Below are 22,745 nucleotides of genomic sequence, written 5' to 3' on the forward strand. Positions count from 1 at the left end.
GTGTTTGTGCGAGTGGTGGCGAGTGACAGCCGCACGTGATTTTTAAGACGATGTTCGCGCTTGTGCGTTTTCTGAATAGTTTTGACGCGAAGGACTATGCGGTCTATGTGGACAACATAAAGGACTTCCAGCCAGCAAACAAGAAAGACTTCATTAAAAGCAAAGTGTACACTACTCACTGGATTGACGAAAAAGATCCGGAAAACAAGGGACCGTACCCCTGTCAAGTTCTGCTGCTGGCAGGTAAGCAAATGAAGCTAGCAATTTATTGCATGTTAACACCATATATGTACATGTACCAGAGTTGGTGCTCGCCCATCATATCAAATGGAATGACGAAGCCTAGCTATATACAGGGTGTTTCAGCGAACACTTTCAAAATTTTTTAAAGGCTACCCGGGGCAGATAGCCCAATTCTAGTTAATGAGCTGGTCTCTCTAAGAGGCGGACATAACTTGCACACAAAATTGCAATGCATAATCGACCAATTAACATAAATTCACTATTAAGTTTATAACTAATTATCTAATGGCCCATATTGCACTTTACAAATTGTAGCCGTGGAGTTTGCAAGGCGTATCATACCACTTAGAAAGAATTCTCGGGATGACACCAGTTTCGAGACATTAATTCCCGAACTTTGCGGAGAAATGCATTGGCGTTTCAGTTAGTTTCTTAACAAAACGTCGCTTTATGCATTGAAGCACAAAATTAACTGGAACGCCAATGCATTTGTCCGCAAAGTTCGAGAATTAATATCTCGAAACTGGCGTCATCCTGAGAATACATTCCAAGTGGATCCTCCTTGCGAACACCACGGCTACATTTTGTAAATTGCAATATGGGCCATCAGGTAATTAGTTAAAAACTTAATTAGTGAATTTTTGTTAATTATTCTATTGTGCATTTCAATTTCTTGTGCAAGAAATGTCCACCTCTTCGAATAGACCAGATCATGTACTATAATTGTGCTATCTGCCACAGGTAACCTTTAAGACTTTTTGAAAGTGTTCGCTGAAACACCCTGTATATGTGTCGCTGTATTGATCGGGCACGTGTTACAGCCTCGACGTACCGCGTCAGCGATCGGAGAGACTTGCCTCCACGTGTTTATAGCCGAATGATCTACAACAACGCTATCGTTATTGCTATGCTTGTAGGATTAATATGGAAGTTGTCTCTTCTCCAGTGCAATTGCCCAAAATTTATTGAAAACAACAGTGCCGGAGCGACGAAATAACTAGCAGAACTTTTGTTGGGAAAGTTCGGACATTGTATCTCAAAACATCCACATTCAAAATGTAGACACTTCCTCAGGCATATATACCGTCTTTTTGCATGAACACGCGTTTTTCGCTCTATTTTATAAACTACCAATTTAATGCACGCTTATATTCTGCAAAACAGCCAAACATATTGTATTATATGTTCTCTGTGCATGTTGGAGAGCAGCTCTTCCAATCTAATGTTGGCGCATTTTGACTACATTATTGCACATTGCCGACTCTAAGAAAGAACTTTTTGAGAAAAGAGGGAGTAAGCGGGTACCACGGACGGTAAGGAACCCTTTAGATATTGAAATTGAAGATACCAACCTGCAGCTGACAGCAGACAGCAACCACTGCAAAACAGGTACAACACTTGTGCTATACTTTTGACAGATTTCAGTCGAACACTGTTCATTGGATTTCACATCTCTCTGCAGGCAAACAAGAAATCTAAGCAGTGCCAGGCAGCATCTAAAAGTGCTGCTTATGATGGCATTGTTAAAGAGCATGTTTCAAGCGCCCTAAACAAAAATAAGGCCTCTCGAATTTCTCATGTAAGTAGCATTAAAATATACACTTCTCACTTGTTTTCAGTACATTTGTACTCCTTACTCGCTCTTTTTGTGCACAGACGTCAACAAAGACACGCTGAGGATGTAGAAGAAGCTATGACAAATAGAGACAGAAAATTGAAGCGTATAAGAGTGGAGGCGCGTCAAGGACAGGAGCCTTATGAAGACGTAAGAAAGGAAAGGAATGAATAGAGAGAAATCGTCGCCACGATGTCAGAAAAATATTCGGTATGTATTCCAGTATTCCAGTATTTATTCCGCTAACTAGGGAATAAATCAATTGTTGCGAGTAGCGCTCTGTCGTGGTGTTCCTTATCTGTGTCTCTCGTCTAAAATGTTGCGCATTCCAATCTCTAGGGATATGCTATACCAACACGCCCAGTCTTCAACCTTGGCAAGAAAAAATGGATTGCAAGCTTTCAGCGAGTAATTAAACTGCGAGTCGTCACATTGCTTTTGTCCTTATGTCTCTCTTCTCAAAGGCTGCTTTGATAGATTCCTGAAAATTTTTAGGGGGGTTGTGTAATTCATTTTTCTACAGAGTACCATAAACGTTGGGAATAAAATCTATCGCTTATGGAGTGAACAATATTGGAAGGGCTGTCGTTACCGAACTTACTGGTGGCAGACTGCAAGTCAATATGCGACGGTTTAGTATAAAGATCCGTGAAAGGAATATGAAAGGAATCTAACTTCATGTTCACTGGCATATGTCACAATCAGATGAGTCTCCTCTTAGCTTCTTTGTTTTTTTTACGAACTGTGCACCAGAAACATGTGCTGCAGCCAGAGCTACAATGTCATAACTCGCTTTAAACATACGAACGAAATTTAGGTAAGAAATTAAATCATTTGCTTGCGCACTAAACCGTGAAACGAATTCTCGGATTTATTGTGTCATGTGCTGGCATTGTATTCATCAGGTTTCGGAAAGTATGTACCATTTTTATATGTGCATCTCGTATTGTGTGCTTCTACAGAGCTTATAGGTAGCACCAGCTGGGAACTGCGGTGTTGTGGTTTTGTTCAGAGAGTAAAATAGGAAAGACATCTTAGGCAAACACATGTGTTGACTTCCAGCTGAGTAAACCTGATAAGACAGGTAACACATTTGGAAGTTAGCACTTCAGTTTGTCCATCATGGGTCATCAACGCCAATATCCCAAAACACACTTTTCTCACAAATCTCAGCAGCATTTGGGACTATTTGTTCTCAACTCACGTGCAGGTGCTGCAGTACCTCCCACAAAATGTGGCTAGGGTAGGATGCAGTAATACTCTATTCTGTCTTATGCCTATATTGATTCATGGTATCATAATAGGCAAATTTTTATTAAATGTTGTTTTATATCTCTTCAGTACTAAAAATGCTGCAGTCAAGCGCCCCGCAGCCCCAGAGACGAGTTCCGAACAGGTAAAGGACACACAGTGCATGAAACATCCATGTCGCAAAACCTGTTTCCTTTATCAAAATGCTGAATCCTCAGTTGAGAATTGCTGTTAATCTGGAGCGAGGCCTCAGTGGATTTCCTTACTTGTACCTCTTGCTTTTCAACAGTCAGGTGCTCATGTCAGGATAGATAAAATAATACATGCAGTCATGCTGATAACATACTCATCACGAGAAATTAAGTTTTGTTGGCTCATGACAATGCACCTAACTTTATTTAGAGAGGGCGTTTTCTGTTCTTGATGTTCCTCTCTATTGTAGGTGCTACTTCTGAATGGGAGTATGAACATTCCTACGACGACGACCGGGAGCGCAGAGAATGTGATGACGAAGAAACGCAGCACACAGGCCCCAAGCCAATGCCCCTGGCTAGGCCCCAGCCACTGAAATCCAGGACAATACGTCCAGAGAGCCTACTGCAGAGGCACTGCCCACGGGTAGAAGACATAATGCTTTGAATTCCACTGTGTCAGTGCCATTACTTTGACCCGCCGCGGTGGCTGAGTCAGCTAAGGCGTTGCGCTGCTGAGCACGACATCGCGGGATCAAATACCGGCCGCGGCGGCCGCATTTCGATGGAGGCGAAATGCAAAAACGCCCGTGTGCTTGCGTTGTAGTGCACGTTAAAGAACCCCAGGTGGTCAAAATTAATCCGGAGCCCTCCACTACGGCGTGCCTCATAATCAGAACTGGTTTTGGCACGTAAAACCTCGGAAAGAAGAAAGAAGAATGCCATTATTTTGATGTAAACGTCATCTTTACTTATTCTCTTCAGCTGCTGACCCAAAGGCCCATGGTCCTTTTACCGATATCGATGATGGCATGGTAAGTGTATTGCTGCAATCTCTACATATCTTTCTAATCGTTTTGTTTTCATTTCCAGTATCATGTAAAAGATGGGCTAGTTATTGGCATAAAACAGGCAGAGAAGATTCTCGGCAACAAAAAGGCTTCCTTGTTGTTAAGGATATGGCCCAAGCCATATGGGGCCGTGAAGGGCTGGCTGAACGTACTTATGGCGGCAAACTAGCACCAAAAGATTACAGCAACCCCACCGCTGTAGTACGGAAGCGGCTCAGCCCGCAGAAGGTTGCCTTGAATATTGGTTAGAATATAGTCCTTTCGTACTGTGTTATGTATGGCTTCTTTCTGTTTTGTTAATTTCTGCCTCCTTTGCAGACACGGTGAGGCACTGGGGGTCCAGGACAGGTGTTTCAGTAAAAGAAACCATTGACAGTGTGTCAACGATACTTTCACAAAAAATCCAAGACATAAGAAGAAGCAAGAAAAATGAGGAAAACTCAAGGCGGAAAAACTGCGAACTGTAGAAAGCAATGTTTTCATTTAATTTCATTATTTTTCTTGTTTTTCATATTATTTATAAATGGGAAATTTGTAAATAAATTGTCATACACACAAATTGTTGCTATTAATTTTCACTGAAGTAGACAGGTGGTTAGAGGGAACCACTTGGCAAGTGGACCTGCTTGGCAGGTGGGACCACTTGAAGTGGGTTATTCAACCGGCACCACTTGCCAAGAGGTCCCACTTGCCGAGTGGTCCCACTTCGCAAGTGGTGCAGGTTCAATAATCCGCTTCAAGTGGTTCCACTTGTAGAAAATTTTCGCCTGGAAAGCTTCAAGCTACCATCCTGGTAAACAATATAGTTTACATAACTCTGTTGCAGCTCTGCGTCAATGGTATAATCGTCTCTCCTGCAATAGGGACACTTCATTTCCAGCAGTATCACACTGCTGTTGGCTCCGAAGAGTCCATCAAGACTTGCACACAACCAAGGCTGATGTGGACTGATGACAAGGTCTACCTGCAGAACAATAATACAGCACGATTTATTATTGTTTCCTAAGGGAATATGAATCCGGAAATATGAACACCCCGGAAGCCTAGAGGACATCGAGGAGTGGACCAAGAAAGTGGTGGACTTGGTTACCAAGTACACAAAGACCATCCAACTCACTGCGGACAATCCCGACGTCGACCCACACTTACTTCACCTCTGGGAGGCCAGGCGTGGACTTTTGAAGAGATGGAAGAAGCAGAAGAGAAACCGCAAACTCAAGATCCGCATTGCCGCAGTCTCGCGGCAGGCGGAAGAGTATCCTGAAAAACTCGCACGTCAGAACTGGAATCAAGTGTGCGACCGATTACAGGGAACCCTCAGCAACCGAAAGACCTGGGCCATTCTAAAGACCCTTCTGGCGAAGACGGAATCAAGAAATGTCACGGGGCAACACATACAAAGACTTATACACAACTTCCAGGGCACCGAGGAAGAAGTGCTCGAAGCCATCACCGGGAAATACCTCGGAGACGAACAACAACGGAAGGCGCGGCCAGTCATTCACCCGGAGTACGAGGGGGAACCCAATCCGGATTTAGACCAACCTTTCACCAAGTCGGAGATCATGGCAGCCTTAAAAAATCTCACGAGAAACACGACGCCCGGCAGGGATAAAATTAACAACAAGACCCTCCGTAACCTGGACGACGGGGCGACGGAGAGTTTACTAAATTATATCAATGAAAGCTGGCAGACCGGCAGCATACCGGCTTCCTGGAAGCACGCGGACGTAACGATGATCCCGAAACCCGGCAAGCCCGTCAAGATACAGAACCTGCGCCCGATCTCTCACGTCGTGCGCGGGAAAACTCTTCGAGCACATGGTCCACAATCGACTCTCGCCCTACCTGGAAGAAGGGGGGCACCTGCCGAATACTATGTTCGGTTTCCGACCAAACCTCTCCACCCAGGACATTCTACTTCAGCTAAAAGAAGAAGTCATCGACGGCCTCAGCACACGCCACAAGAGTGCCATCCTGGCACTCGACGTGAAGGGAGCCTTCGACAACGTCTCACACGAAGCAGTGCTAAACAGCCTACAGCGGACCAACTGCGGACGGCGGACATACAACTACGTCCGGAACTTCTTGACGGGTAGAACGGCGACCATAGGCCTGGGGAACCTCAGGACCGAGAAGTTCCAAATACCGCCCAAAGGAACCCCCCAGGGGTCGGTGATCTCCCCGTTGCTGTTCAATATAGCGATGAGGGGATTGCCGAACCTCTTGGAGAACATCAGGGGTATCCATCACGCAATATATGCAGACGACCTGACCATATGGACGTGTACGGGATCGGTGGGCGAGCAACAAGACGCACTGCAGGAAGCCATCGACAGGACCGAGCATTATCTACACCGCTGCGGTCTTTCATGCGCGCCGGAAAAGTCGGAGCTCCTGATCCTCAAAAGGAGGACAAGAGGGCGGCCTCCGCAGGAGACACCAGGCCCAACATTGACCCTACATGGAGTCAACATACCCAAGGTGGACGTACTCCGTATTCTGGGCCTCACTTTCCTGAAGGACGGTGCCGGTCTCGCCGCCATTAAAAAGCTGCAAGCGACAGTTACCCAAGTCGCGCACTTGGTGCGAAGAGTGACTAACAAAAAGCACGGCCTGAAAGAGCAGGACACAATCAGATTGATAGAAGCCCTGATAATCAGTAGAGTCACTTACGGCACCCCGTACCTGGGTCTCAAGAACAGCGAGAGAGACAAATTGAACATCCTAATACGAAACACTTACAAGCTGGCATTGGGGCTTCCACCGACAACGTCGACGGAGAAGCTACTCAGCCTGGGCATCCACAATACTTGGGAGGAACTAGCAGAGGCCCACAAGACGAGCCAGATAGAGCGACTCAAGCTCACCAGCACGGGCAGGGACACCCTAATAAGACTGGGCTACTCAGTCGAATATGAGTCCAGAAACAGCGGGTTCCTCTGCCCCTGAGGGAGAAGATCACGGTGGCCAGCATCCCGAGAAACATGCACCCAGAATACAACAGAGAAAGGAGGCGAGCGAGAGTGCAAGCTTTACGTAAGGCCTACGAAGGATCAAAACAAGAAGAAGTCAGATACACCGACGCGGCAAAGTACAAGAACAGAGCGGCCCACGCTATCAGCGTGATCAACGGCCAAGGACAAGAGGTAGCAGCAGCCTCGGTAAGCACTTCAGACATCGACTGCGCGGAAGAAACGGCGATAGCCCTGGCAGCCACTACGGGTAAGCGAGAGGAAGATCACATCACAGTCATCACGGACTCGCAAACAGCATGCAGAAACTACCAAAAGGGCCGCATTTCGAAACAAGCCCTGAGCATCCTCGAAAAACTAGACAATTTTCAAGAACTGTACATTGTCTGGGCCCCGGTACACGAGTCCCTGGCGGGTAATGAAGCGGCTAACGCTGCTGCCCGAGATCACATTCTCCGGGCTATCCCACCGGGTTCACGAGCACCGGCAGACCAACATGAAAGCGTCCCGAAAAGATACTCCGATATCCTGAGTCATTACAGACTGGGCAGGAGGATCTACCCACCCCCGCATCCCAAGCTAACAAGAGAAGAGGCAGTGATCTTCCGCAAACTACAGACCGGCACATTCCCGCACGGCACCCTGCTACACGCCATGTATCCTACGAGCTATACTCAGAAATGCGCCTTCTGCTCTGCGCCCAATACCCTCTACCATATGATATGGGAATGTCAACAAAACCCATCGACACCACCCATCACCGGACCAACCGTCGAGCAGTGGGAGGCCCAGCTGACAAGCCCGAGCCCTGAAGACCAGCATCGCCTGGTGAGCAGGGCCAAGATATCGGCTCAGGCCCACGGCATCCTGGACTAGGGACGCCGCCCACCTCGGACGATTTTAGAGTCTGCTTCATTCCCCTAAATAAAGTTTATTCTCCTCCTCCTCCTAAGGGATTAAAACGCATCACTCTGTAGTTCTTTTCTTTGCAAGGGTCACCCTGCATGGTCGTAAGAACATGGCTGGACAAAGCAAAAAGCTGAGGTGGTTGAAAAAAATTAGTGCAAGACATGACAGCAAGCGAATATAAAAAAAAGTGTTTACTCTCAGTTTGTGATAGTGTTCATGGTGCGCACTTTTCTCGCGTTGCGTCCATGACATGTCATGCTGTTTTTCAACAATGTCGCTCATATCACTTCGACAAAAATTGCCATATGTTGACACTAAACAATTGACAGCGTCATTTAAACTGCAAATGAACATGGATGACTAAGTTCATCCACAAAACGCTATCACATGGGCAATAAAAATGCTACAGCTTCCTTTCAACTGCAAGGGAACAACACTACACATGTTGTTGATGATGGTGTGTTGCCTGGAAAAAAATTCTGGGGTTTTATATCCCAAAATCACAAGTTGATTATGAGCCACGCCTTAGTGGGGGATTCCGCATTATTTTGGACCATCTGGGAATGTAAATACAACCAATGCACGGCATAGGGGCGTTTTCGCATTTTCCCTCATCGAAATGCGACCACCGCGACCGGGATTGGTGCCACAAGCTCGTGGGCTACGTCTGTTGCTGACATTAGGGAGCTTTAAATGTTGTGGACCGAAATGTAGGGTACGCTATCTGATGGGAGAACAAAATAATGCAAAAGGAGTACGCCGGAAAACGCATAGAGAGAAATTTGGGCATTTAGGTGCGCAAAGCCCCTTGTGGACACCATTTCTAAAACTTCCTATCAATGGGTCCCTGAATAAGTTCAGCAGCTAACCTGTGTCACTGTGGTGCCAACTTTCATCTCGAAATTCTTCCTAGTGCCACGGGGATGAGAGTAGCCAAAAGAGATATTAAATTATATTTGCAAGATATCTACACAGAGAGACAGCTGCACGCGATATGGCAGAACAAGAACACGAGCGCTGCTCTGATCGTCCTCTTCACCGTCTTTCTGGCGCATTCTTCCATGCTCGGCAGGATGCGTGCTTCAGTGCGCGGGAACAGGGCGTAACATAGAACCCCCGCCGTCGAAAGCGCCGTCTGGGCGCTTAAGGAGCAGTAGGATCGTGTCCGGCAACATAAGGCTAAAGTCGGAGACGTACACGATATCAGTGGCGGACGCGGCAGAGGATCGACTGTCCAATAGAGTGATTTTGTACGTGACATCAGTGATCTGGCGTAGGACCTTGTAAGGGCCGGAGTAACGGGAAAGAAGCTTTGAGGACAAGCCTATGTGGCGGCCAGGCGCCCATAGGAGGACCAAAGAGCCCGGAGAGTAATGAACGACTCGGTGATGGCTATCGTAGCGGGCCTTCTGGGCAGATGGGAGGCATAAAGACGATCCCTTGCAATCTGGCGAGCCGTTGCAGCCCGAGAAGCTGCATCGCGGGCGTAGTGTGGTAACACGGTGCACAGGTGATAGTAAAATAGTCTCGAAGGGCTATGTGGATGGCGGCCAAGCAAGAGATAAAAGGGGGAAAAGCCAGCGGTGTCATGGCGTGACGAGTTGTAGGCAAATGTCACATAAGGCAAGGTGCTGTCCCAATCACAGTTGTCTGAGGAAACTTACATGGAAAGCATTGTGGTAAGCGTCAGGTTGAGGCGCTCGGTAGGCCCATTGGTTGGCGGATGGTAGGCAATGGTTAGCTTGTGACGGATCGAACACGAACGAAGAATGTCGTCGACGACTTTGGACAGAAATGAGCGACCACGTTCAGTCAGCAGCTGTGGAGCCCCGCAGGGGCGTCTGCGTAAGCAGGCGTTTGGTGCGTTGCGACACCACGTACCCGAGCACATGAGGGTTGGACCCTCCCGCGTGTAGCCTACGCGGCTTAGCCGTGTCCGGGGAAAAGGGGATCCTGGGGTTGAGCCGATGCCGAGTGTTTGGACCTTTACGGCCCCTCGGCGAAGGCAACACACCTCTTTGGCCTCTGCTTCACGTAGACGGCACCCCCGGACTGACCCACCCGGGGAAACCGGTGGTCGCCTTTTCCTGTCCCCCTCTCCAACCTTTTGCTTTCCTATCTCCTTTCTTTTACTCTCCTATCATCTCTGCTCTTCCGTCACTTCCTAATTTTCACAGGCGGCTTGGGTTAACCTTGTGTATGTGCCCTCTCTTGGGTATCTTATATTGGGTTATAGCAGCAATGCACGGCTGGCGTCTGCAGCCTTACACGTTAAGTGCTGCAGCGTCCCCTAGTTGGGCTCCGTGGTGGGTGGCCGCCATTGCCGCCGAAATAAACGATATTAACATGGGAACACCTGCATTTCCCCGTCTACTTGATCGTCACCCTCACAAGAGGGGACGCACCGATGAAATATTAAGCCTTTTCAAACCTAAAGAAATTTTTCCACGTGTCCAAGTTGTACATAGTGAAAAAACAGAAAAACCAGCTAGAACCCTATCCCCTTTCCTAGTTGCAAAAGGCCTGACTGAAGCACTTGGCCCTGGCTATAAGGTCACCAAAATGGCGAGCGGGGACCTCCTCCTTGAGATCCGTGATAAAGAGCAACACAGTAAAATAAACAAGCTTGTGGCATTTGGAGACATTCCTGTTACCGTTTCACCTCATCGGTCTATGAATACAGCACGAGGAGTAGTGTCTGATGCAGATCTTATCGACTTGTCCGAAACCGAACTATTGGAAGGCTGGAAAGAACAAAATGTAACCAACGTACAGCGCATCATTATCAGACGAGACAACAAAGAAATTCCTACAAAACACCTGATTTTGACCTTTGCCACTTGCGATCTGCCACAAACCATAGAAACCGGATACACAAAGATAGCTGTCAGACCATACGTACCTAATCCAAGACGATGTTTCCAATGTCAACGATTTGGCCACGGCTCGCAGAGCTGCCGTGGTCGACTCACATGTGCGAAATGTGGAACCCAAGGCCATTCCTCAGACAACTGTGAAGCGACACCGCACTGTGTAAACTGTGATGGTGAGCATCCAGCTTACTCCCGATCTTGTCCCAACTGGAAAAAAGAAAAGGAAATTATCACTCTAAAAGTACGTGAGAATATCTCTTTCAAGGAAGCACGTAAAAGGTGCTCACCTTTCCACAGCACAACCTATGCTGATGCGACGCGTCAGGGGGCAGCGTCGCACCGGCCTCCGCCACTTGTCCGGCCCCCGCACAGCGAGCGGTCGGTTGTGGCGCCCCCCGCCCCGGTGGTGGCAGCAGTCCAACCTGCTCCACCAACCCAGCCACAGAGACCCGCTACCCCAGGTACCTCGGGTCTCAAGACCAAGCCTCATCAGGCGAGGTCTGAAAAACGAACAAGCAGCCCGCACGTGCGGGCATCCAGTGCCTCCCAGGAGGCGATGGAAACAACACCGGTACCTTTGGTGCCGAAGATCCGGCGTGGCTCTCTCGAGCGCGCCAAAACAAACAAAAAACCCATAACAGGGCCGGACGACGGTCCAGTTACCTAAGACACTACACACCTGAACACAGAACACTCCTCCTCTCTTCAATAAGATGGCGGTACAAATTATTCATTGGAATGCCCGTGGCATTCTAAACAACTTAGATGACATCAAGGAAATAATACAAGAAATTAATCCTAGGCTGTTCTGTGTTCAGGAAACACACCTAAAAACATCAAATACAAATTTCCTAACACACTATACATTATTCCGCAAAGATCGCGATGATGGTCACACCGCGTCTGGCGGCGTGGCCATTATAGCACAGAGGTCAGTTGCTTGCCAACACCTCCATCTTAAAACAAATCTAGAGGCAGTAGCAGTTACGGCAATACTCTTTGACAGGTTGGTGACAGTCTGTTCATTGTACGTACCACCTGAACATCGTTTGCAACTTAGAGAACTTGAAAACTTGTCAATCAGCTCCCTGAACCATTCATTTTAACAGGAGATATGAACGCCCATAACACGATGTGGGGCGACTTGCGCTGCGACGCAAGAGGGCGTACTGTAGAAGACTTCCTTTTGTGTTCTGGTGCGGTTCTGCTGAATAAAAAAGAACCCACCTTCTACAGCGCCACACATAAGACATTCTCTTCAATAGATTTAACCATAGCTTCTCCAACTCTGATGCCATACCTTGACTGGAAGATCATAAAAAACCCTTATGGAAGTGACCACTTCCCTATTGTTTTAAATCTAACAAAACAAGCTGGCTGCCCTCCACAGGTTCCCCGATGGAAAACCGACTCGTCGAACTGGGAACTGTTTGAAAAGATTACGTACTTGAAGTGGGATGATTTGGTTTCCTTTAATATAGATGAAGCTGTGGAATATTTGACAGGTTTTATCATAGACGCCGCTGAAAAATGCGTAAAACAAACTAACGGACTTGCTAATAAGCGTCGCATACCTTGGTGGAATGAGGAATGTAAAGAGGCACGGAAAAAACAAAATAAAGCTTGGGGCCTGCTCCGCGACTCTCCAACTGCGGAGAATCTCACTAATTTCAAACAGGCAAAATCACAGTGCAGGAGAATACGCCGACGTGCTAAGCGGGCTAGTTGGGAAAGGTACATAAGTAGCATCAATTCTTACAAGGATGAGAGTAAGGTGTGGAACAGAGTGAACAAATTAAAAGGCCGGGAAACACAACCACTTCCCTTAGTAAACACTCAGGTGACAGTATGAAAGATCAGGCTGATTTCCTGGGCGAGCATTTTGAAAGCATTTCCAGTACATCCCACTATGAGCCAACTTTCCTAAAGTTCAAGAAACACGCAGAGCGGGAGCGCCTCAAACGAAAGGGCACAACAGAAGTGACCTACAACCGTCCATTTAGTCTCGCAGAACTCAAGGCTTCTCACAGTTCTTGCAGCAACTCAGCACCAGGTGGTGACCGCATAATATACGAAATGATCAAGAACCTGCACTCAGAAACATTAAACACGCTTCTGTGTCTTTACAATACCATGTGGTCATCCGGACATATTCCATCCTCATGGAAACAAGCCATTATCATCCCAATTTATAAACAAGGCAAAGACCCTGCATTAGCCAGCAGCTATAGGCCAATAGCACTTACAAGCTGTATGTGCAAGTTATATGAAAAAATGGTGAACCGGCGTCTAATCTATTATCTGGAAAGCAACCATCTACTTGACCCCTTCCAATGTGGTTTCAGGGAAGGTAGGTCAACAATAGACCACCTCGTTCGCATTGAGGGAAACATTAGAGACGCTTATATACACAAACAATTATTTTTATCTGTATTTCTGGACTTGGAGAAAGCCTATGACACAACATGGCGATTCGGAATCCTTCGAGACCTATCTGCAATGGGTGTACGCGGCAACATGTTAAACATGATAGAAAGTTACTTGACTAACCGCACATTCCGCGTTAGAGTGGGCAATGCCCTGTCCAGAAGCTTCATTCAAGAGACTGGTGTGCCACAAGGGGGCGTGCTTAGTTGCACCCTCTTCATTGTGAAAATGAATTCCCTTCACAAAGCCATACCATCCTCTATGTTTTACTCAGTATATGTCGATGATGTGCAGATAGGATTTAAGTCTTGTAACCTTGCAATATGCGAGCGTCAGGTTCAGCTCGGACTGAACAAAGTTTCAAAATGGGCAAATGAAAATGGTTTTAAGCTAAACCCCCTCAAAAGCTCCTGTGTACTTTTCTCTAGAAAGAGAGGCTTAATACAAGATCCTGATATTATGCTCCACGGACAACACATACCAATCAACACCTAACATAAATTCTTAGGCGTTATACTCGACTCGAAACTGACATTCATTCCTCACATCAAGTATATCAAAACTAAGTGCCTGAAAACAATGAACATCCTGAAAATACTGTCACACACAACATGGGGTAGCGACAGGAAATGCCTCACGAACCTCTACAGGAGCCTTGTACGATCGAGTTTAGACTACGGCGCTGTAGTGTATCATTCTGCTGCCCCCAGTGCACTCAAGATGCTCGACCCTGTGCATCATCTTGGTATCCGCCTTGCCACCGGTGCCTTCAGGACAAGCCCTGTCCAAAGCCTCTATGTCGAGTCGAACGAATGGTCCCTTGATCTACAACGGTCATATTCTAATTTTAATTACTTTCTAAAAGTACATACTGATAAAGACCATCCTTGTTATTCTATCATCAACGATATGACCTCTGCAACACTTTTTCATAACAAGCTGCAGCGAGAGAGCCATTCTCGCTCCGTGTGAGGAGGCTGAGTGAAGAAATGGACGTCCCGCTTTTTGAAAATTGCCTAATGGCTCCTGCTAAGCCGTTACCGCCGTGGTTGTGGCGCACCATTGACTGCGACACGTCATTTGTGGAGGTAACGAAGCACGCTCCAGAGGCCCACATTCGTATGCATTTCCTAGAGTTACAATTTAAGTACTCGTGCCCAGAATATTACAGATGCATCTGAATCACATGCCGGCGTATCATATGCAGTCGTCGGCCCAAACTATTCGGAGTCCGATGTTCTCCACCCTCACACAAGCATCTTTACAGCAGAGGCGTATGCACTATGGTCCGCTGCGAAACACATCAAGCAGTCAAAGCTACATAAGGCGGTCATATACACAGACTCATTAAGCGTCGTTAAAACATTGACATCATGCTGCAAACACAAAAATCCAGTAATTGCAGAACTTTTCTCTCTCCTATGTGATTTATGCCTCTGGCCAACATGTAACGCTATGCTGGGTGCCTGGACACAGAGGTATTGAAGGTAACGTGCTAGCAGACCGAATGGCAACTTCCTTAGATACAAAATCTTGCGACATATCCATGGGTGTTCCATTTGTTGACCTAAAGCCATTTTGCGGAAAAAACTGAGAACGTACTGGCAACATCAATGGGACGCTGAAATTCTTAATAAGCTCCACGTGGTTAAGCCACATTTGGGGTATTGGCCATCACTGACCAACTCAAGACGAAGTGATGTCCTATTCTGTCGTCTGAGAATAGGGCACACTTATGGAACACATAGCTTTTTGTTGACTGGCGGTGAACATCCATTGTGTAGTAGATGTGGAGACACCCTCAGTGTTCAGCATGTCCTCCTGGAATGTCGCGAAGCACAAGCCGAGAGGAAAAGACACTTCCCCTTAGCGTACAAGCAGTGTATACCACTTCACCTAGCACTGTTTCTAGGCAGAGAACCGCTATTTGACATGAAGTCTGTTTTAGCCTTTTTAAATGACGTTCGTACACTCAATGTATTCTGCCCAAGAAATTCGTAGCATGGCCTCCTGCGAGAGGCCGCTGTTGCGATGTCAACCCTTGTTTATAGCACATGCCTCCAGCCCTTGTACTCAAGGTACCTGGTGAGGCTGTTGTGCTACTGGTCAACCATCACTTTTTTCATTTTTAAATACGTGTAAAGTTATCACAACCTTCCACCTTTCAACTCATAGCATACGCCACTTCAGTCACTATCATTATTTTATTACCTATATGTTTTACGCCATTTACAGCGACAGTTTTTAGGCCCCTTTACAGCCATGTTACATCTACCATGAGAAACTCATTGCCCGCGTCATAACAGCTCATCGATTACATTACCACTTGTCATGGCGCTCTTTGGCCATACCTGGCCCTTGCGCCATAAAACACCACACATCATCAGCAGCTGTGGAGGAGCGCCGTGATGAAGAGTAACCTCGTTAAAGAGAAATTCCACCACGTCAGTGGCACAGCTTGTCGGCAGTGCCCGCGTGATAGCGTATCGTGTCGCGTTGTTTGTAGCTACGTCAATCCACTTGTTCGCAGTCAGAGATGTTGGGAATGGCCTGATGAGATCAAGGCCTACGCGGTAGAACGGGACACAGGGAATGTCGATGGGCTCAAGAGGACCGGCTGGCGACAAGGATGGATGCTTGTGGCGCTGGCAGGGCTCACAAGCACCAACGTATCGGCGCACAGAGCGGTGGAGGCCTGGCCAGAGGAACCGACGCCGAACGCGATCGTACGTGCGAGTTGCTGCGAGATGTCCAGCGGTTGGGGCGTCATGAAGCTGCTCGAGAACAGTGGAACGGAGTGTTTCGCGAACAACCAGTAGAAGCTCTGGGCCATCGGAGCTGGTGTTGCGTCTGTATAAGATGCCGTCACGAATCATGAATAATTGTAGGGACGGGGCAGAGTGATGAGAGTGTAGACGGTGGATAATTGACCGCAAATTGGCATCGCTGGGCTGTTCGCTGCGTATGTCCGATAACTCGGACATCGCGAAGAAGAGGCGTCCGAATCGTGCGCTGACAAGTCGGGAGCAACCACTGGATGACGGGATAGGCAGTCCGCATCCTGGTGCAGTCTGCCAGACTTGTAAGTGACATCAAAGCTGTATTCTTGCAGTTTCAGTGCCCAGCGATCAAGTCGTCCAGTCGGATCTTTGAGGGAAGACAACCAGCAAAGCGCATGGTTGTCTGTGATTACCGACAAGGTGCGGCCGAACAAGTATAGTCGAAACTTTTCAACAGCCCATACATATTATGCGAGGCACTCGCGCTCACTGATCGAAAATTTGCGCTCTGAAGAGGAAAGACGGCAACTGGCATAGGCGATGACGCGGTCGCGTCCTTGTTGCTACTGGGCGAGAACAGCGCTGATGCTATGTCCACTGGCGTCGGTGCCAAGTTCAGTGGGGGCTGATGGGTCGAAGTGGGCCAAGATGGGTGGTGACGTAAGTAACGTCGTGAGCGTTTGAAACGCAGTGGCCTGTTCAGGACCACAATAAAATGACGTCTCCTTCTTCAAGAGTTGTGTGAGTTGACGGGCAACGTCGGCGAAGTTATTGACAAAACGTCGAAAATAGGAGCACAAGCCGACAAAGCACCGTACGTCTTTAGAGGAAAGTGTCAAAAGGTAGTCTTTGACAACGCGAATTTTTTCTGGGTCAGGTTGCACGCCTTCAGCAGTCACAAGGTGGCCAAGCACAGTGATTTTGTGGCGGCCAAAACGGTATTTGGCAGAGTTCAGCTGAAGCCCTGCTCGCTTGAAAACTTCAAGAACTGCCAACAAGGGGCTAAGGTGGCCGTCAAAAGTCGTTGAGAACACGATGACATCGTGAAGGTAACAGAGGCAAGTTGACAATTTGTATCTACGGAGGAGGGAGTCCATCATCCTCTTCAAATGTGCCTGGGGCATTACACAGCCCAAAGGGCATTACCTTAAACTGGTAAATTCCATCGGGCGCAACAAACTCGGTCTTTTCACGGTCTTCATCATCGAGGGAATCTGCCAGTACCCTGACCTAAGGTCGATAGAAGAGAAGTAGGCAGAGCCGTGTAGACAGTCGAGAGCATCATCAATCCGAGGCAAAGGTAGGCGTCCTTGCAGCGTTACTTTAAGGTGCAGCAGTCGACGCAGAAGCGCCAGCTGCCATCTTCTTGTCTAGGACGACTGGTGATGCCCTTGCATGAAGGTTCAATCACGTCCTTGGTGAGCATCCTGCCGACTTCACGCTGTATCACTTCTCGCTCGGCATGGGACACGCGATAAGAACGTCGGCTGATCGGGCCGGCGTCCCCAGTATTGATCTCATGAGTGACCACAGATGTCTGTCCCAAAGGACGGTGATTGAAGTCAAAGATGTCGCGGTAGGACTTCAATATGCGCCGCATATCGGATGTATGTGCAAGAGGGAGGTCAGACGCTATCATCTTGTCAATATCACCGTCGACGAGATTGTGCGAGGAAGAGGAAGGGCAGTCGACAAAGAAGCGTCGCTGACGAATGCAGAAACGGCACACTCATCGATAGAAGAGATGTGGGCTATAGTCATGCCGCCTGGGATAAGATGCGTGCACCAGCTAAAGTTCAATATGGGTAGAGACGTTAGATTATCCGTAACTCTAGTAAGAATGTGAGGAAGAGCGACGTTTTTGGCGAATAAGACGTCAACTATCGGGGTCAAGATGTAATCGCCATCGGGAATGGGAGAAAAAGACCGCAAGTTCACATATATAACGGCTTGAGGAGGTAGACGAACGTAATCCACTGAGCACAAGCACTGTTGTCGTGTAGTAGGAGCGTCATGGTAGCATGGTAGGTCTAGCTGAAGCATGCCGGTTCCACAGTCAATAAGGGCAGAATGGGCAGACAGAAAATCCATACCGAGGATGAGGTCATGGGAACATTTCTCGAGCACGGCCAGTAGTACGTTTGTGGATTTGTGGATCCGTCAGCAACACTTATTCGAGCGAAGCACATCCATAGCATTGGAAACGTTCCGCCATCGGCGACACGAATGAGCCGTAGTCTGGGGGGTGTTAGGACTTTCTTAAGGTGGCGACGAAGCTCCGAATTCATCACTGATATCTGAGCTCCAGTATCGACTAGAGCAACAACATGTGCGTCAGTCAGTTTAACGTCTATCAGGTTCCGTCTGGTCTGCAGTGTGGTCATAGGATTTGGCACGCGGGTCGTCGATGCAGCGTGACCTCTGGGAGCTGCATCATCTAGTTTTCCCGAGGGAGTCGTTCAATCGGCGACGTAGGGCGGCAGAATTGGGTCGAGCGAGATGATTGACGACGAGACAACGGCGAACGTGACTGGTGACCACGTGGGGATGTTGAACGACGATACGGCATGGAGGGAGTGTCCTCAACGGTGGTTTGGGGAGGGTCGTGGTAAGGCTGAAATCGGCCATGACTCATGTCGGGGCGACGGTTGTATCCATGGGGCGCCTGATACCAATACCACCGGCTGTTACAATAGTGGGCCACGTGTCCAATACGACGACAGTTGAAGCAAATGGGACGGTCATCAGCAGAACTCCACTCGGCTGGGTTGCGAGAATGGAACGGCGGTCTTTGACCTTGGGCGTGCGAAACTGAGGGACGGCGGTCGATCGGCTGGGAAGGAGATGCAGCGCACACCGAGTCCAGGCCGGCATTGGAGAGCTCCTGGGCCGGTATTTTGTAGCGATGCCTTTAAAGTAATAATGCCTTTTCGCGCTTATCGCGCTTTGTCAGTGGTCAGAGCGACGGTCCGCGCACGATATCAACGTTGATAACGCGAGCGGCCCGTCGCTCTGACCACTGACAAAGCGCGATAAGCGCTAAAAGGCATTATTACTTTAAAGGCATCGCTACAAAATACCGGCCCTGATGAACGTTAGGTTGGAATAGTGGCACCATCTGGGAGCTATGATCACAGGTACGGCCGCAAGTAGAAGCAGGAGACGCTGCCTCAAGTTCACGTCGGATGATCTTCACGTGTTCCACGGTGAGCGGCGCCGACGGCTCAGGTACGTCTTCGCAGGACCACGTTGCTGCCGTGTTCGGAAGTCGAGCGAAATTATGGGTAATGCGTCGACTTTTGGCGGCCTCAAAGCGCGTGCACTCTTGGATGATGGCATCGATGGTGTCGCAGTCTCGGATTAGCAGGTTGAAGGCATCATCTGCTATGCCCTTTAACACGTGGCCTACTTTCTCAGACTCCGTCATGCCACCGTCAGCTTTGCGGCAAAGGGCAAGCACGTCCTGTATATAAGTGAGGTATGACTCCGTCGCTGTCTGCGCACGAGATGTCAGCTCCTTCTTTGCTGCTGCCTTTCTACCTGCAGACTTGCCGAACAGGGAACGCATCTTTTCCTTGCATGTATCCCAGCTCCCAATTTCGTCTTCGTTGTTCTCAAATCACACCTTCGCGGTTCCTTTGAGGTAAAATATGTTTGCCAACATGATCTTTGATTTCTATAGCTGTTCGGCTAGCGACTCGAAAGATCCTTCCTGGTGGTGACAGGATGTGTCCTGCTGGTTCTGCTTCTAATCGCAGGTGGCACAGCGGAGGTATGAACTCCTGACATACCTCCGCTTGTGCCACCTGCGATTAGAAGCAGAACCAGCAGGACACATTGGCCAGGTCTGATTAGAAGAAAAGTGGGCATGCATACTGAAAGCGCTGTGCGAAGTGCTTTACTACAAACCGACTGCAGTTCCCTTGTGTGGGTGTCTGTAGCTATGCGCTCAGTTTCAGTGCATGCTATAATTTTTTAACGAATTGCCGTTCATTAGCGCTGGTTTTCCAACAATGCTGTCTGTCACATCAGGTGTGGCAGCCACATGCCCATTGGCAGTCATTGTATAAAGGGGCAAACAGTAATCCCTCTTCAGTACTTCTTTTACAGAGTACAGGTATGCATTCAGTGCAACCTTTGACACTATGTCAGCTAGCACTTCACGAACAGTGTGTTCAATTTTTCCTGTCTGTTGATTCCATAGTGCTGTATGCATCACAAAATTTATTATCTTGGAAATGATCCAGAACAAGGTCTGGGTATTATCTCTGGGTCGCTTTCTGCGAATATACGTTGGTTGGTACTCTATAAAACAAGAAAACTTTTACTTAGCAATCAAGTAAGAGCTTAGGTTTGTAAAATCACGCTAAAAATTGCACATTTCATTTAGTACACTGCCATGTACACTGTTCTAGACAGGTTACCAAGTAGGGACTGATGAAATAATCGCGTGCGCAAAGCATTGCACCACTTTTCACACACTGCATCTCATCAACAACACACGGCCACTGTTCTGCTTACCTCCAAAAAGTTCCTCAATGAGCTGCTTTATTGACGTGTCAGGTTTAGACGACGGCCGACCCCATGCTTGTAATTGGTCTGTTGACGACGGCGAGTCGACATCGTTGACCCAAATTACCACCGCTGCAACGTGTTTGCAATTTCCACTTACGCCGGCCTTGCATGTGCAGGTTCATCGGGACAACTCGCGCTTCGCCATGAGCTTGGAATAAAGTGAAACGAAGATTGATTAGGTGGATACCGATCCAAACATGATAAAGTGGGAAACGAAACTGCTTCTCACTGTGAGTTGACGCACTACGAAAACTGTAACTACCGCTTATGCATGAGTGATCTGCTTTTAGAACTCATACACTGTTCAAAACATCGAAAACGAAAGCGCGAAAAGAAACATCTTCTCACCTCTGCGTTAACACGCCAGAAAAGCTGTAAGTGCCGATTTCATAAGTGATGTGATCGATCAAATCAGCTGCCACTTGGGCGACCGCATCCTCAGTTATGTGAGATAACAATTCTCTTTGAAAGCAGCAATATAACGAGCAGACAGCTGACTGAGTCGAACTTTTGCGCGCGGAAGTTAAAGACACACTTACCTGTACTTTCACGTCGTAAGATGATTGTTAGACTTGCCAATGGCACTTCGCTGCCATCTCGGAATCCGAGTTGCCACCATACAGTTTCCTCCACACAGTAAACATAGTTTGCCGTGCAGAGTTTGCGTCCTTTCGACAGCGCACTGCCGCGAAAGTGCCCCTCCGGAAACCGATACTGCTGAAGCTGTATTGCAAGATAACCGGTGACATCGCAACTCGTTCGCTACGCCAGTCTGCCCCTGAGTGGCAGCTGCCAACCTGTTGCCTTCGACACTGCTCGTAAACTCGATGTTCGGTGCTGTAAATTTCGCAGAAAACACACACACGGTACAAAAGCCGACAACCGCTGTCACGCAGCGGGACGCTCCGCATATGTTTCAACGTTGCTATAGTATCCCTGTCCTACTAGGGGTTTTTCAGCCAACTCGTTTGGCGGCGCCACGTATCAGTTTTAGGTGCGCCGTCTGGCCTGCGCTGGTTTTCAAAAGCCATACTGTGGGAAAGCAACAAGCATACTTGCTCTACTGCCTCAGTTCCTTTGCACATATCACAGTCTGGCGCTTCGGATGCGATGAAAATGTTGTCACGTTAACGGTGCTGTTACTTTTAAAATCACTGGAAGATTTTGCAGTTGCAAATTAGGCATAGCATAGTTGAGCCAAAATGCATGGATAAAAAGCTCCACAAAAGTTGGCCAACCTGAACTGAAAGCCGTTACTTTTTCTTTTCGACTTCGCTCCGGAGTGAAAAATATCGTCACGTTTCGGTTCACATCCGGTCCAGCAAAAATAACGTTATTTCCCGGTTTTTGGTTCAGTTCCATTTTGATACCGTGGGACAGCCTCTCTGGTTAGGCCTAAAGCGCCGCAAATCGAAAACTGGATCTTGGAGACATCGCACAATGGTAACGAATACTTTGCTGTCAAAGCATGATGACACATACCTAAAGCAAATGCAAGCGTTAGTCGGGAACTAACGGGTCAAAGAATGCACGACAACGGCTTGATAGATCCTAAGAGGACGGCACCCACTTTGGCGAAGCGTACATTGTCTGGATGCTCTTGGGAGACGGCCGGGCTGCGCAGTCAATGTCTGCGTAACAGTTGTTCGCTGAGCCTTCCGTCGTGTGGATACATGGTTTCAGCAGCGGGTACCGCACACTGAGAAGGTGGGGGCATTTATTAGTGGCTGCAGTGTTATGGTTATAGTAAGCCGTGAAGCTGAACTCGTTGATTTTCCCTCCTCGAGGACATCGCATTTTCTATACTTTGAGTATATCCTCATGTGCATGCCTTATGTTTGATGTAGTCGTAGTAACCTAACGGCCAAACTGGGACCGCTAACAGAAATGGTTATTTCTTGGAGCCCCTGAGGCAACTTTTCGGCTAAAGCAGCTTCATCCACTCGAGCAAACTTCTTTCCGTTGCGGAAATGCGATGTCGCTTCTCTGGTGAAGTAAAAAAAATGCCGCTGTTTGCAACGTCGCATTCATTTATTCATAAAGTGCGCAAACGTT

The 22,745-nt window shown here is 48.0% G+C and overlaps 1 pseudogene; it reads left to right on the forward strand.

Annotated features, from left to right (window-relative positions):
• The first annotated feature begins 50 nt into the window (after nucleotides 1-50).
• On the forward strand, nucleotides 51-4,618 carry LOC119435067 (uncharacterized; annotated as a pseudogene).
• Nucleotides 4,619-22,745: the final 18,127 nt, after the last annotated feature.

This window comes from Dermacentor silvarum, unplaced genomic scaffold (genome assembly GCF_013339745.2).
Source record: "Dermacentor silvarum isolate Dsil-2018 unplaced genomic scaffold, BIME_Dsil_1.4 Seq420, whole genome shotgun sequence".
Lineage (NCBI taxonomy): Eukaryota > Metazoa > Arthropoda > Arachnida > Ixodida > Ixodidae > Dermacentor > Dermacentor silvarum.